We start from the raw sequence: 16,878 nt of genomic DNA, 5'->3' as shown, positions 1-16,878 counted from the left end.
CAGGTTGCCCAGGGGGGTTGTGGAGTCTCCTACACTGGAGATATTCAAGGCCCGCCTGGACAAGTTCCTGTGTGATGTACTGTAGGTTACCCTGCTCTTGCAGGGGGGTTGGACTAGATGATCTTTTTAAGTCCCTTCCAACCCTTGGGATTCTGTGATTCTGTGATTCTGTGACTGTTGTGATGGCCACTGAGGAGTATCTGAGCCTTTCCAAGTTGCTTCCAACTCACCAGCACAGGAAATCCAAACAATACCTGGGTGAAAAATAAGTTAGGTATTGTTTCCTTGATTTCAGGCCAGCAGGATCCAAACCTCTTTACTCTGGTCTTCTGCCCATCTTTCTGAAAAAAATAAGCACTCAGAAATGAGAGGAAATGGGATAATTTTACAGTTGCATTGTGACATGGACAAGTCTTCTGTCATTCCTCAGTATTTTGCCACTTCGTGTTTTACTTGGCTCCCCTTTCATGTTAACAAAAGAGACAACAGACATACCCATTATTTTTTTCTAAAAGGCATGATTGTTCTAGAGCAGCTCTGTAATTTATCTTGCCAAGTATTGAACAGTGCTAAGTATCTGAGGCTTTCAGTAAGAGGATAATAATATTTTTCCTTCTTGCTGCCTAGAATTTAAACAAATACAAAGAAATCTAATGTATTAAAGAGGAAGATTAAATAGACTGAGTGTATGGTATTGGGAGCTAAACTGTTTTTTTCTGTGATGGAGGAATATTGGCCAGCATTCTGGATTGTTGGAGCTACTTAGATGCCAAGCATTTAAGTTACTAAATGCAATTTTTTAAATAATCAAGCTAGCGAGCCCTTTTTTTTTTTTTTTCCCTACAATGTAATTAAATAATATGCCTAAACCTGGAATGTTGTTTTCTTAATATCAAAGGTGTCCACAGTTCTTAATGGCTTCCAACGTGGGGCACAAAGGGTTGAGATAATGACAGATCTGACTGGTGTATGTCTAATCATATTTCTGAAAAGCATTCATTGTTTCGGATTAATAGTCACTCGTCACAATGCTGATTTATTGGCTCTCGAAGTTGTTGCTTCTGACCTCAAGGTTTCAGCATGTTGTACCTTACTTACAGCCGGTATTTGCTGTGTTTAGTGTTTATCAAGTGTGGGGCTTGGGCTAAGGTTCTGGTTTCACTGTACTTTATGGCAATGACTTGTAATACGGGTGGGCTCCGGTAGCAGGGCGGAATGGACGTGGCCGTGGACTTGTACCTGGCCGTCCCACTGCTCTTCACTGTCCTGGCCCTTGTCCTCACCTCCGTCTTCATGAGGCTGCGGGGAGCCGAGGCGGAGCGGCCCCGGGAGCCACCGGCGGCCAGAGTGGCCCAAGAGAGTGGCCCCGGGGACCAGGAGGCCAGGAGGGGATGGCTGCTGGTGGAGGAGGTCGGGGCGGTCCAGGAGGGGAAGGAGGCGGCTGCCGAGCCCAGCCCCGCAGGGGCCGAGAGCATCCTCCAGTAGCCCCCTGCTGAGCCCCGCGAGCCCGAGCCCCAGGAGGATGCAGAGAGCAAGACACCACCTTTGGGAACCTCAGCTGGGTCCAGCCTTGGGCACCCGGGACAAATGGAGGATGCAGGAGTCCACGCAGCACTATCCAGCAAGGCAGAGGAGGAAGATCTGCACTCAGGAAGAGAGAAGCTGGTGGTGGGAGAGCCGGCAAGCACAGCAGCTACACCAGCCACAGGGACAAGTACAGCAGCATCATTTGAGAGGTCTGAAGGTTTTGAATGGCCTTTGGGACCTGCCTGCTGACTGTGATGGGGATCAGCATGTTGGCATACATACGGAGAGTGTTTTACCCATGACCATTTTGTCTGATCTCAAAAGTTAAGCAGAGTCGGGTCTGGGTCTTGTCTAGGGTTAGACGATGATAGGAGGACCAAGAGTTTTTCCCGAAGGCTGGACAGTCATGAGTGGGAGGGTGTGTGGGACAGTATGAGCCAGTATCTGGTCACTGGTATCAGTGCTTTAGAAGCATTGGAGATAGAAGGCAGCTGTATGGAGTCCCCAGGGACAAGCTGCAGAAACTGCTGAAGGAGAGGGTGAATTATTTAGAGCCTTATGGGCCCATGACACTTCAGGCCATCAGAGCAGAGATGCAACATAGAGATGGACGCATGATCGAGGATTTGACTTAACAATGGACACTATTGCCCAGGTTATTCATGAGTATGAACACTGCACACAGCCTCTCCTGTTCTGAAAGACTGTTACAAGAGATTTTGTGAAATTAGGGTAGCTCAGAGAAGGTTGCTTAAGGTAAGTTGGACAGAAAGCTTACATCTTGCTTTCTTATTCAATATTTTTGGGATAGTGGGAACAACTGAACACTGTCTGCCCTGCCAGGTTCAGGGGGTTGATCAGTGTCACAAAGCCTGGGTGGAGGCACTCAAAGAAGAGTGGTGTACCCCAGGGCTCCGTACTGGAGCCAGTACTGTGTAATGTCATCACTAGTGACCTGATGATGGGACTGTGCACTGCCAGCAAGTTCACAGCTGTACCAACCACTTGGTACAGTGGGTAGTGATTGTGCTTAGCAGACTGGAGAACTGGGCAGACAAGAGCCTCCTCAAGAAGGTCATCAAAGTGAAAAGCCAGGTCTTGCAAAAGAAGGTATCCTTTACCTGTGCAGGCGCCAGTGAGAATATGCCAGTTCTGGACTCCTCAGTATGAGAGAGTCACCAAGATGATTAAGGGACTGGAGCAGGGTTACTAAGCACTGGAACAGGCTGTGTAGACATGTTTAGACATAAGTTGTGTAGACATGGTGTTTAGGGACATGGTGTAGTGGTGGATTTGGCAGTGCTGGGTTAAGAGTTGGACTCAAGGATCTTTTCCAATGTAAATGATTTCATGTAAATATCTGATAGGTGGGTACAAAGAAGATGGAGCTAGGCTTTTCTCAGCTATGTCCAGTGACAGAACCAGAGTCAGTGGGCACAAACTGAAGCACAGGAAACTCCATCTAAACATAATAAACCCTTTTTTTACTGACAGGCTGGTCAGACACTGGAAGGCCAAGAGACATGTGAAGTCTCCATCCATGAAGACAGTCGTAAACCCAGCCAGGCATGGTTCTGGACAGCCTGCCCTAACTGACCCTGCTTAAGGAAGGGTGCTGGGCAAGCCAATCTTGTGACATCCTTTCCAGCCTCAAATATTTTGTGATTCACTGTGTTTGTTTATCTTCAACCTTATGAATTTCATTGTTAGAATCTCTCTGCCTTCCCGCTCTGTCCTACTGTGGAGACTACTTTCTGTACTGAGATTTTGCCATCATCTCCTGTCCTGCTAAATATGGTTACAATTCAAATTACTCAGGAAGAGAAAATACTGAGATTGCCTCTGAAATTGCAGAGATTGAAGACAGTTCTGGGCAATGGCTTAACAGTTAGAAATCTAAATATAAGAATCTGGAGACAACAAATAATTCCTTAAAAGAGACCACTGAAAGTGGAGGACCTATTAGCAAGCTGTTTCACAGAATCATAGAATAGTTAGGGTTGGAAAGGACCTTAAGATCATCCAATTCCAACCCCCCTGCCATGGGCAGGGACACCTCACACTAAACCATGTAACCCAAGGCTCTGTCCAACCTGGCCTTGAACACCGCCAGAGATGAAGCACTCACAACCTCCCTGGGCAACCCATTCCAGTGCCTCACCACCCTCACAGTGAAGAATTTCCTCCTTAGATCCAATCTAAACTTCCCCTGTTTCAGTTTTAACCCATTACCCCTTGTCCTGTCACTGCAGCCCCTAATGAAGAGTCCCTCCCCAGCATCCCTATAGGCCCCCTTCAGGTACTGGAAGGCTGCTATGAGGTCTCCACGCAGCCTTCTCTTCTCCAGGCTGAACAGCCCCAACTTCCTCAGCCTGTCTTCATACGGGAGGTGCTCCTGTCCCTGATCATCCTTGTGGCCTCCTCTGGACTTGTTCCAGCAGTTCCATGTCCTTTTGATGTTGAGGACACCAGAACTGTACACAGTGCTCCAAGTGAGGTTTCATGACATGTTAATTGTCTGTAGCTGCAGCAGAAGTAGGTAGATCTCTGAGCAGTGTTTGATGCCAGTCCTATCTTTGATATGAAAGTGCAAATTACACCTAAAAACTCTGGAGGAGAAGAGGAGCTTTGGGCTTTCTTTTCCTGGTAACTTCTTGATAGTAATCAGCATTATTTTTACGATCACTCTCTTGTCTACCCTTTGCTCCAAGAAAAGATGCATTTTTGTTAGTAGAGATTTTCAGTTTAGCCAATATTAGAACTGTGTTTTGCAGTCTGATCTTTATTCTTGTTTCAGGACTTACAGTCTCTTCTTCTGCAATGTGGTAATGAGATCTGGGATAATAACGTCAAGATGTATCAAAACAATTGGATTAAGGGAAGCCCTTGGAATAGGACAAAGGTTGGTATAACTTACTGGATCACGTGGCTGACTGATAGCCAGTTCCCTAGAGACAAAGTTTCTACTCCTGGCAGAGCTTAGCATTTAGCTTTCAGCTTCTTTCATGATCAGCATTTTGTATCCAATGTTTTAAAATGTTTGGAAAATGCAGCATAAGGGAGATTGAAGGTGTTACCTTTAATTGGACTAACTTAAAAAATTAATATTGAAAAGCTTTCTCCTAGTTTTGTTGCTATTGACCTGATGTGGAGAATGGCTTGTGCTGTTCTGGAGGAGAGGAGGAGGGGAGTACATTTTGGGTTTTGGTTGTTGTGTTTTGTTTTTTTTTTGCTTTTGGGGGGACAGAAGAGATTGAATTCATAGACAAAACTGAGGAAAGAAGTAATGGAAAAATTGGGAAAGGTTTTATCTATAATTTCCTGTAGCCACTATTAATTTAAAACAATAAAATCTGATCATGAATAGGAAATATTTTCTAAGCTATTTCTACCTGTTAGTCTGCCTGTGCCAATTTGGTCCTAGATCCAGCTGTGAAGGGGTCTGTAGTCAGCTTGTGGATGTTGGTAACAGCATCATCAATTCACTCTGCCTTGACCCTGGTTTTGAAATATATCTTTACCCCACTGCTGTGGAAGCTGAACACATTGCCACAAGCACGTTTGGCTTAAGGAACAAGACTGAGACAATAATAAGCAAGAATGGGTACCTATTTGTCAAGTTTAAACCCAGGGAAGTCTGAAAGGTGGATGCACCTTTATTTTTTTTTTTCTTGGTGAGGTTCTTTTTCTAATCATTGCTAATTACACTTAGAAAGTGGCTACCTTCTTGAATTATTGCAATTGCTATCTTTGACCTCAAAAATACTACTTTGTCATTCTTGCCTTTCTCTCTCCCTTTCTCCTGTAAAACTAATGTTAGATAAGAGTGAGGTAGATTCTTTTCTAGCTTATTCATTAGCAGCAGCAGCAATGTTGTTAATTATGTTTTGATTGTAGAGCCTGTATTATGAGTGGCCAGAGAACACAGAATTAGTTTCAGATTTTCATAGCTAGAAGGTGGGAAAATCCTCCTTTGATTTGCAGGCTAAGTAGATTTACTCTGGAGACCATTGAGGCATAATAAACTGCAACTTTTATGCTTTTTCATTTATTGCATTGCTTCCAATGCACAAATTTTATGGTGGGAAATCATACACCCCACCTCTTGGAGGATCCAACTCTCTTCTTTACATACACCATCCTCTCAGCTTCAGCCGGTATTGGTTTTGGGTTTTCTCCCCTCTTTTTTAATAATCTTAGAAAAATTAAAAAAAAATCTTAGTCAAAATGTGTTCCTAAGGAACCCTTAATGAGCTTTTTGTGTCTTCATGTACTTCAGCATTACCAGTTAGAAGCCTGTCAAAGCCCACAAACCACCGGTGGGCAGTACTTGCGGCAAGTGGAATGGTCACTGGGTACTTTGCATCTTAAATTACATCACCTTTTTTTTTCTTCTAAGTTTTGTAGTTTATTTAAATGTGCAGAAATTTTTAATCAGTTAATAAACACTGTTATTCCAGTCACTGTCTGTGACTGAAAATATCCAATCCTTCCGTTAATAAAAATGCCAGCCCAGGCTCATGACTATGAGGAGTTGTGGTACTTGTCAGATACATTTATCTAAAAAATTTCTTTCTCTCACCTTCTCTTCCCACCCTGAGGTACCAGGATTTCCGATGAAACCGAAATGAAGATATCGAGTTTGTCTGACACTTCATTTCTGACTTGCTGAATCTTCTGATAGAGTCATCTTCATAGTCTGCATTGCATTCCTTCTATATTCTTTTGTACCTTTCCAAGTGCAAGTGGGGTTTTGTTAGTCAGTTGGATATGATCAGCATTGGAGGAGTGTTTCTAATAACTGGATTTTACTCCTGGTGTCTATATTAAACTCCCTCAGTTCTTCCTTGTGATTTCTTCTGAGGAAGTCAGTTTACATATGTTCCTTTGGGCTTTCTGCATCAACACTCAGTAAGTACTCTGTGTTGATAAAACATGATAGCTCGTTCTGGAAGAATCCCTGAAAGCACACTGCACACACTGCATTGCATGGAACCAGCAAACCATGTTTAAGATGATCTTAAGCAGGGCAGACCCTTCTCAGCCCTGATTTCCTTGGAACTTAGTGTAAACCTAAATGCCTGATGAGGAATTTGAGGTGGAACATGAAACAATCACTTTTATTCTGCAGTTTGTGTTGGTATTAGTTTTGTACTTGTTAATGAAAGTGAGTTTCTTGGTTTTCTTGCTTTTCCAAATCTGTACCAGTAGGATGTATCGAGCAATTGCTCAGCCTAATATAATGGAAGCAGAATACTAGCACTAATCTTTGTTGGGATATTTGTGAGAGGGGAGTGAAAAGGGGGAGAACTTGCTTGTCAGATCTGCAGTGTCTGAGCCTGGTCGAGTCTGACCAGAGGAAAAGCAGCTGTGTCCGAGCTTCAAACACGATCAGTTCCTGAATTCACGCTACAGAATGCGTGTGGGAAAGCTGCACGTAACAGGAAATACTGGACTATTAAAAATTCTGATAAGTTTCAAGGAACTAAGCAACTAGTGAAATAGAAATAGATGCAAGAAGTATTTAAAAAGGAAACAAACACAAGTAGAGAGAAAAACAGGCACGGATTTAAATATATCACAAGCACATCACAACTAATTCATCTGCTAAAGGAAGATACAAGACTCAAGAAGTGACTGATGTAGCTCAAAGATTTGATGGTACAAAGGCACCTTTACTTGAAATGATGAAAGGAAATAGGGTGAAAATCAGAATTCAGATTTATTTATGATGTAGAGACTAACAGTAATAAAAAAGGCTGAGTAAATGCTGCAGAGAACTAAAAAGAAATAAGAAATGGCTTATGGGGTGGGGTGGGGGTAAAGAAATCATTACTAAATGGAGAGTAAACCAGTAATCTAAAATGGATGAGCTACTGAACTGATTTCATAAATGGGCCTTTACAAAGGGGAAGAAAACACAGCAGCAGATAGCCTATTCATAAGTAATGAAGACATTTCAAGATGTGGGATGGCAACAGAATACTTGGAAAAGATTACTATAAATAGGAAAACAGTTCCATGTACAATGTGTCCTTTATGTTAAAGAAATTAATTATAGTGTTTTGCAAAACACTGAGAATTATTTTGGAGGATAATAAACTGCTAAGATAGCAAGGGATTGCAGGGTCTGTTCAAGGCACTACTGTGTGTCCTTTTCCTCCCCTCAGGAAAGGGATTCAAGTCAGTATTACACAGTACATAGTAAAACATAGAATCACAGAATGGTTAGGGTTGGAAAGGACCTCAAGATCATCCAGTTCCAACCCCCCTGCCATGGACAGGGACACCTCTCACTAAACCATCCCACCCAAGGCTTCATCCAACCTGGCCTTGAACACTGCCAGGGATGGAGCACTCACAACCTCCCTGGGCAACCCATTCCACTGCCTCACCACCCTCACAGGAAAGAATTTCCTCCTTAGATCCAATCTAAACTTCCCCGTTTCAGTTTTAACCCATTACCCCTTGTCCTGTCACTGCAGCCCCTAATGAAGAGTCCCTCCCCAGCATCCCTATAGGCCCCCTTCAGAGACTGGAAGGCTGCTCTGAGGTCTCCACGCAGCCTTCTCTTCTCCAGGCTGAACAGCCCCAACTTCCTCAGCCTGTCTTCATATGGGAGGTGCTCCAGTCCCCTGATCATCCTCGTGGCCTCTTCTGGACTTGTTCCAGCAGTTCCATGTTCTTCCTATGTTGAGGACACCAGAACTGCACACAATGCTCCAGGTGAGGTCTCACAAGAGCAGAGTAGAGGGGCAGGATCCCCTTCCTGGACCTGCTGGTCACGCTCCTTTTGATGCAGCCCAGGATGCGGTTGGTTTCTGGGCTGCGAGCGCACACTGCAGCCGGCTCATGTTCATTTTCTCATCGACCAGCACCCCCAAGTCCTTCTCTGCAGGGCTGCTCTGAATCTCTTCTTTTGTCAGAATTCTTTTGTCTCATTATCTATATTCACTACAAAAAAAAAAAAAACCAAAAAAAAAAAACCAACACCAAAACCCAAACCCAACTGAAGCCTCCCAGTCTTTTAAGCTATGTGTAGTGCTTGAGAGTGAAAAGATGGGCATAAACAGGCTTTTCCACTGCCGGCACCAGGGACTGGACATCCAGGCTCTGGCTGGAGCAGTCTTTCTGCGCCCATGTCCCCAGAGAAGCCTGTGGCATGCCACTGGCAGCAGCTCTACAGGCTCAGGAACCAAGTGGGAGAGGGGGGACAGACACAGGGCACCACATCCCTTTGTGTCTGCAGGGCTGTGAGCTCTGCACCGCCTCCTGCAGAGCCCCTCGCAGGAAACGTGCCACAAATGAGCTGGGAACACACAATATGGTAAAAGCTTCCCGAAGGAGGAAACTGGGACACTTGGAAACATGTCTGTCACACGTGCAAGTCTGCTGGGGAGTACCTTCTGTGCCGAGGTGGAATTCTCTGGGTGTTTGTTCTAGCCTTGTTAGTGAATGCAGTGACTCTGGTAACTTAACGAAGTAAAATAACTCCTTGTTTAAGGTGTGTTGTTCCTGTAAGTTTGGATTTATTCTGCTAGTGAGTCTTCAAATAATCAAAGTCTACTCAGGCACAGTAATGTAAACCCCACTGAAAGTATCAGGTTACTTGCATTACATTAAACAAAATGAGGTTTGCACTTATAGGAAGAATTTTTTTTAAACACCTAATATATAGTAGGTGCCGCACCAAAAATAAATAAGATTCTTACCAGTGGCTTCTAGTCAAGGATTATATTGTTTGACATACACAAATAGGAGGGGAGAAATAACAACAGCATCACAGAATTCTGTTAAAGTGTATATAAATTTCTCAGTCATTTTTGTATTAATATTTTATGCAAGATAACAAAAAAATTCAGAAGTAGCTGAATGATGTGGAGAGTGAAAATGTGTAAGGTTGACGCTACAAACCAAAGATTTTCCCCATGCTACAGACAAAAAATAAATTGTGGAATTAGTGCAAAGCACTGGCAATTAAAAAAAATGATGGAACAGCTGCTGTGAGATTAGTAAATGTGCATCCCGGGCAACACCATTTCTAAAATATTTTTTCTGAGTAAAGCTGTGTTTAAGGGCTGGAAGTAATGATTTATGAGGAAATATGAAAAGAATTAGATATGTTTAACTTGGCAGAATAAATGAAGAGTGTTGTACTTGTCCACAAGCATATGAAGAGCATAAACAGAAACCATAGAGAAGAATTGTTTTGGACAGGGCCTACGGAATGCAAATGAAATGTATTGTTATCATAATACAAGAAGGAAAATGTATCTTGGATATCAGGTAATATCCTCCATTAGCAAGATTTATGATACCCATCATGATAGGAGTATGAAGGAAATGATGGAAAGTCCATTGACTGAGTCAACTGAAATTGGATTAGAAGATGTAGAACAGTTCAGCCCTGACAAGGAGATTGTCATATGCCTAACAAACATTTCAGACTGTAGTGAAATCATGGCACACTAAGATGTATTTCAAAGTTTTCCCTCGACTTCACTGGTGCATAGTTTCTGTCTTGGAGTGAGAATTCAGATGTACAGTCACTGGGTGATTGTGGCTTGCTCAGGCAATGCTTCTCTCTCATGGGCTTCTCTCTCACCTTAAGTTCCATCCGAAGCTAGTGGCAAGAAGTCTTCACAAATAGCACTACAGCCATATGCTTCCTCACCCAGTCAGTGTGCCTGCAGAGACCCTACAGCTCACTTCAGAAGCTCAAGAGTGTCGAGTCTGGTTGAGTGGCACTGCATCAGAAAACGCTGGCTCTGGCTGTCTGATGATAAGCCTAAGTGGTAGACTTGGAAGGAGTCCCATTCTTTTTCACCTTCAGCAACTTGCTTTCAGGAGTCAGTTGCTGCCAGAGCTGCAGCAGACTGATGATTTGGCATACAGCATCAAGTGTTTCTTTGGCACTGTTCTGTATCTTATATCATGCTCAGCACAAAAGAACTTCTGAGTATTTATTGAACCTCTTCCCACAGCTGGCTTCATCACAGGCTCTTGGGTCACTGCTATGGTCATGACATCAGGTTTTGTTTAGATTATAACCTGAAAACATGGCTGCACTTTTCAGCTCCTGGAAACCTGCTGTGCAGTGGTGGCTGGTTGGGGTTTGCCCCATTTTAGCTGTCTGTGCAGCAATGTTGTTGTTTCACTCATACCACGTTTTCATGGCTGTACTCTCAGCCTTGAGTCGTTTGCAGCTTTCCCTTCAGGGAGCCTGAGGGAACTGCGCATAACCTCTTTGAAGAGTTTAGACGAATGGTTGTCCTTGAATGGTCCCTTGTGGATCCAGAGCAGTGGTCTCCAAGGTGGGATGTGCAAAATATATTTTGTACAGCTAAAAAATTTAAAAAATATAAAATGGTGTTTATTCATCCCTGTCCTTTTTTAATTTCTATTTTTGTGTACGCCGCATAAAGTACATAATACAGCAGTACATGTGTATAATTTATAAATAAGTATACATGTATTGGTCTGCATGCTCAACATTTTTTACCAATGAGGGGTGCCACTGATCTAGGTGCTCAGGGAATGCTGAGGGTGGTGGCCATGGCAAAAAGACATTATTTCACACAGAGAATTCTAAAGACTGATACTAACTTTTTAAAAGGGAATATGATGTAAAGATATAAAGTAATGGAGGAAAAAAAAAAAAGCCTAGCCAAAGCCACTGGGATTTCTGTACTCCCCCTGTCGTCCTGTAAGTGTGCGAACTCCTCCTCGTCTACGCTATGGAATATTTTAGCCTTATCTAAATCCACAGCTGCTGTGCAGTTAAATAATGTAATAAATCCTGCCTCGTCTTCCTGGTCTCCTGTGTGTCTCCTTGCTTGTTCCCAGCAATGGATGTGTGGCTCTGCTTGCTGTTTCCATCTGCTTTCGCATGGAGTATTTAGGCTGAGCTTGGATGGTCAGGGGCATCCCTGCTCAAGAAAGGGGATGAACAGCAGGAGGTTCCACCCAAGGGATGGCATTGTGTTTTCATCTGTATCCACAGTCTGTCTGACCATTCAGAACATTAATTTACCACTATGTAAAAGCTTCCTGCTCATGGCCTGGGGCTTCAGCAGCATGTTTATAGTGACAAAGCCAATGGCTCTGGTCAGTGTGAGGCCTTCTCAGGAGATGGAATGTACTAAGTAAGGAGAAGTGATATCAGTTTTATACTGTCAGTCTCTGACTGGCATCAGCAATCTGGTATTTCTTGAGGCTAATAACTTAGCTATAACTAGGCAGTTTTTCTTGCACAGTGCAAATGGCATGTACCTGTTGCCAAAGCTATGTGCTGCCAAATTTCAAGCTTTCATTCCAAATGTAGATGTTAGAGCTTTCCTTACCTATCATGAGTCATTAAATATCACTCAATTACCCTTGTATTGAGCCTTTTTTTTAAAACTCAAGCTTACTTTACTGAAAGACATCCTGTCTTGATTTGAAGACATTAAAAGATGAAGAATCCTCCTTCCTTTGATAGGGTAGGGGTTTTTAATGTCTAATCATTCTCACTATAAAACTGTGCCTTATTTCTAATTTAAACTGGTCTGGCTTCAGCTTCCAGCAATTGGTTCTTGTTATGCCTTTCTCAGCTCGATTAAAGAGCCCTTTAGGACCTGGTATTTTCTCCCTTTGAAGGTACTTATACATCGTAATCAAGCCATCTCTTGATCTTTTTAATAAACTAAACAGATTGAGCTCCTTAAGTCTCGCAGTCTGAGGCAGTTATTCCAGTTCTCAAATAATTTTTATGACTCTGCACTGTCTCCAATTTTCCTCTGTCCTTTTAAAAATACGGTCACCAGAAACACAGGCACTCAGGGAATTTACAGTCAACTGTTTGACCATATTCCCTAAATCCTTTAGATTCTCTCATTTCCATCGTATGGTTTCCCCAGCCTGTTTGGGTTTTATTCCTTGCTTCTAGAAACCATGACCACTAATGTAATTTGCTTCAGGTGAGCCAGGAGTGCTTCAAGACAGGTAGTCTAGCACCAAAAAAACTGTGAAGTGCACTCATCAGAACCAGAAGCTTTAATTGCAACATCTGGGAAATACAAGGGATAAAGTTTGTTTTATGAGTATCTTTTTAATAGTGTCTTTCCCACTTCACCACAAGCTGTTTAATTCTGTCACTTGCTCTGGAACTCCAGTCTATCAGAAAGCCTGTGACAGAAAAGTGGTATTTTTGCAGGCTCTTTGGAACAACACTAGCCAAGGAAACAGCGTTACACATCAGCAAGAGAGAAGAGCATCTCACAGAAGCCAGACATGGTATAACTGAGCAGCGCTGTGTCCAGCACTCAGGCTGGGAGGCAACCTCCTCCTGAGCACGGGCACTGCCCTTTCCAAAAGGTGTTCCGCAGCCTCCTCCAGCCCACTGATCCACTGAAATCTTATTTTGGGGCATGTCAGTTCCTGGCATGGATGTTAGATAAGAACAGCTAGTTTCACTCTTCTTTAAATATAATTGCTCCACCTTTTCTGATGTGTACCACATGTTGTTTCTGATGTTCTTCCCCATCCTTTAAATGTGGAGATACCATGCGTGGTTTGGGAAATCCTGAGCATCAGAGAGAGCCCTTAAAAGCACCCATGAGGAGTATCCTGCTGCTGTCCTGGTGCTCCCAACCACTGCCAGAGCGCGGACGCTGGGCTGGACCTTCGCTCTCATCTCTGTAACTGTTCTTAAGCTTTTCTGGCCTGCTTGTGTTAACTATCTTAAGTAACTAGCTTACTGAAACTGGGATCTTTGTGTGTTTTACGTTCTAAAGTGAGAACTTGAGCTGTTCAGGGCCTTCAAGGAACTGTTACAGATTTATTTTTGTAACTGAGCCTGTTCATTTTTACAGGTGAAACTGGGGCTTCTGCAGCCCTCTGTTAAGTGATCTTAGTGACAAAACCAGTATTTGCATTCAGCAACAGTCTTAGGAGACAATATTGGTGGATGGTGGCCAAACTGGAGGACACAGTTCAGGAAGTACTCATTCTTCTTAAACCCAGGAAGCTGCGTTTGGTACAGGGAATGGTGTTTGTTACCTCTAGGAGTTTCCTAAACCCATCTAGTTCTGCTTCTAGGATTCAACTGTTGTTTTGTGGTGGGTTTTTTTCTCTGCAACAAATCTGTGTTTATTAGGGGACAGTTGATGACACACACCCCGAAAACCCGGATCTTTCCTTGTGTTGCCCTGGTGAGCCTGTTTCTGGTGAAATCTGCTCACCCCTTTTGGTCTCCTTTCCTATTCTGTTCTTGTTATTAATCACTGATATCTGCTGAGTATGAGGATACTAGAGGCCAGTTTGGGGATATCTTGTGTTGACAATGTTGTGTGTTTTTATGTTGTATCAACCAACCCTGGCCTCTGAGGTATGTATCCTCACAATTATCCGCAAGGTACGCAACGGCTCTGCCCCTTGTGTTAAGTCAGGGAGAGGAGGAGCTGAGGCAGGGGAAGCTTCAGCTGGTCAGTGCTTGAACTCAGGTCTTCAACATGTGGGGTAACTGTGCGTCCTCTCTGCTCCATCCTTCATCCATGCACAGCCTCCGACACACTCCTTGTCCCAGCTTCACGGTGCCTGCCCAGAGAGTTGCACAAAGGCTGCAAGTTGCTCGTGGTCGCATTTACAGAACATTGAGGAAAAAAGACCATAATTACCAGTCTAATATTAAAGCAGCGCTCTGATTTCCCTTCTGGCGCAGACAACCGTTTTAACGCTATCCGAAGGCACAGCACCACGCTGCGCGCACTATCGGAGCCTTGCGCGGCTTGAGCACCGCCGGGGCTTCGGCCAGTGCCGCGCTCGGCGCCGGCTGCCGTCCCCCGCGGGTCCCTGTGCTTCCGCTAACGGCCACGTGGGGAGCGGTGCCAGAGCCCCCGGCCACGGCGCCCGCGGCTTCCGCGCGGCTTCGCACCCCCCGCCCGTCCTCTCCCGACCGCCCCGGAGACGCCCGCTCCTCGGCAGCACCGCGCGGGGGCCGCCCCGCAAGGAGACCTCCGCGCCCGGCCGCGCTCGGTGCCGCTGCCGCGCACAGAGACCCGCGGATCGGGCGGCGCTCGGTGCCCGTGCCCTGCACTGAGCCCCATGCGCACGGGGCTGCCCGGGCCCCGGTGCCCGCAGCCCCGCAGGGGCCCTTCCGGGCCCGGCCCCGTTCCGCGCCCGCGGCCCCGCCCCGGGCCGCGCGCTCTGCCCCCGCCGCCGCGCTCAGCGACGCCCGCGCCCGGTCCCGCCCTGCGGCGGCCGCCGGCGGCGGCGCGGCAGCGCCCCCTGCTGTGCCGCGGCGGGCAGGCGCTGCCGGGCGGACCCTGCGGCCGCCGCCCGGGCCCGCTGAGCCCGCGGGGGGAGCCGCAGCGCGGCCGCGGGCCCGCTCCGCGGCGCCTCTGGCTCGGGCCGTGCCTGCCGCGGGCGGGCGCAGAGGGCACCGGGCGGGAGCCCCGGGGCCGCCCGGCAGCGCTGGGGACGGGCGCTGGCGCTTGCCTGCGGGCCGGACCCGCGCGGGCCTCCCGGTGCGGCGGAACGCGCGCTGCGAGGCGGCCCTGGCAGGAGCCGCGGGCCCGGGCCTGGCCGCGCTGCCTCGGCCGCGGTGACACGGCGGCAGGGCCCCGGCGCGCCCGGGGGCGGGCAGGGCAGGCAGCTGAGGGTGCAGCCGCCGCCTCGCCCGCCTGCGCTGCCTGCGGAAGCCGCGGGGGTGGTTCGGGCGCTGGCGCACGGAGCGCATCGGCCGGGAGCGTCCCCGCTGCCCGGCAGCTCCCTAAGGGCGCCGCGGAGCTGAGCCGGGGGCAGCGGCCGCGCAGGCGGCGCGGGCCGAGAAGTGTGCTGTGAGGGGCGGGCGGGCGCCCGTGACATTTCCAGCGCTGCCTCCGCGCTCCGGCCTCACTGCCTGGCCCCTCAGCCGGGGCCTGGCGCTGACGCCCAGCGCAAGCAGGCTGCTGCTCGGTGCGAGCTGCGCGCTTACGGAGGAAAGGCTGGTGCTGGAAAAAACGCTTGGAGAAAACCTTCTAGAGGCTGGGAGCAGCATTCCCATGAAATACAACCGGGAACGGGAAAGGAAAGGCGAGGCATGAGGGAGCTAGTGACAAAATACCGTGTGCAGCCGGGAAGATGAGGGTTTTATTGGTATTGCAGGGGGGAGGGAGAAGCTGAGAGGCAGCGAAAACACAATTTGGCCTAAAATTGAATTTCTCTGATAAGGAATTTCAGAAGCGGCTGCCTCATTCACTGTGCGGCCAAATAATCATATGCGCTTTAATAATCTTTATTTTACAGGAGTACGTTGCCAGGGCAACAGAGTGTAAGCAGGAGAATAGCACCTTGCGATCACAAAGACAAATCGCAGAAGGAAATTTCAGCGAGTTTCTCTCTCCCTTTTGCAATGTAATGACGACTTATTTTTCATGCACTGATTTAATAATCTTATTGAAAGACCATTTCCCTGTTTCTCTCATTCTTGTCTGTCTGAGCGTGGACAATGGCAAAAACCTGGAATTGTCAAGCCCACTGGGCTAAGCAAACTAACAGATGTAATATGTTTAGCATTTTTATGTAATTACTTTTTATTGCTATTTTACCCCTACTTCTGTTCCTCCCTGGTTAGTTGCCAGTTCCTTTCCACGCTGGCCCAATCAGGTGATGGCGAGGGGCTGAGAAAGAGTTAGTAATTGACTGCATTAATCGAAAATTATTAGTTGGACTTGTTTTCAAGGGTAGGGGCTGGTTGCAGAAATAGACCTTTTAGGAAGGGATGAATTGAATTATGGTCAATGCAATAATGAAGCCTCTAGGCTGTAATCTGTGGAGAGGACGGTCATCTTCACAAAGGTTTTAGTGTTATTTATAATGGGCTCTGCTCTCTGGGTGAAAAACAATATGTTGCCCTACTGACGTCCAATGGATGTAGGTGTCTGGATTAGCTGGTCTGAAAAGCAAGCTGATTTGGTGTCATTAAAAATGAAAACTTCTGAAGATGTTAGATGTTGGTTAAACTGAGGCTGGAACATTGCTACCAAGCCTTGGGCAGGGCGCCGTTTGTGACAAGTCTGTCTCTTGTAAACATTTTGCCTCTTCTTCTCTTTCCCAAGGGCCAGATCTTGGGAAGTAAGCACGGGAAAAGCAAGAGCTGTGGGCTGCAGAGCAGGAGGCAGCAGCAAAGTTCTGTGAAATTAAGTCTGAAACCTAGGTTTCCTTACTGCAGATGACAAATTCCACAAAACTAGGAACAAAGGCTGTCACTTGAGCTCAGCTATTCTGTTGCACTGCAGCTTGATCAGGTCTCCTGCAGCACGAGGAAGCAGCAGAGCCTCTGAATACATGTGTTTGGTGTGCTCACATGGCAAGGCTGCCAGAAAAGCCACA

At 46.3% G+C, this 16,878-nt stretch overlaps 1 long non-coding RNA gene and 1 pseudogene across 3 annotated transcripts in view; both read left to right on the top strand.

The window, feature by feature from the left end:
• Window positions 1-16,878, top strand: part of LOC136005662 (uncharacterized) — a 69,536-nt gene that overhangs the window by 28,959 nt on the left and 23,699 nt on the right. Inside the window, exon 3 of one of the 3 annotated variants that reach the window (XR_010608826.1) lies at window positions 4,325-4,429. The exons of the other annotated variants lie outside the window; for them this stretch is intronic. This is a non-coding gene — a long non-coding RNA (uncharacterized LOC136005662). The remainder of the gene's footprint in view (window positions 1-4,324; window positions 4,430-16,878) is intronic. 3 annotated transcript variants of the gene reach the window in all.
• LOC136004583 (uncharacterized) lies at window positions 1,216-3,123 on the top strand (annotated as a pseudogene).

Source organism: Lathamus discolor, chromosome Z (assembly GCF_037157495.1).
Source record: "Lathamus discolor isolate bLatDis1 chromosome Z, bLatDis1.hap1, whole genome shotgun sequence".
Taxonomy (NCBI): Eukaryota; Metazoa; Chordata; class Aves; order Psittaciformes; family Psittacidae; genus Lathamus; species Lathamus discolor.
The sequence above is the reverse complement of the archived record's forward strand: the minus strand, read 5'-3'. Positions and strand labels throughout refer to the sequence as shown.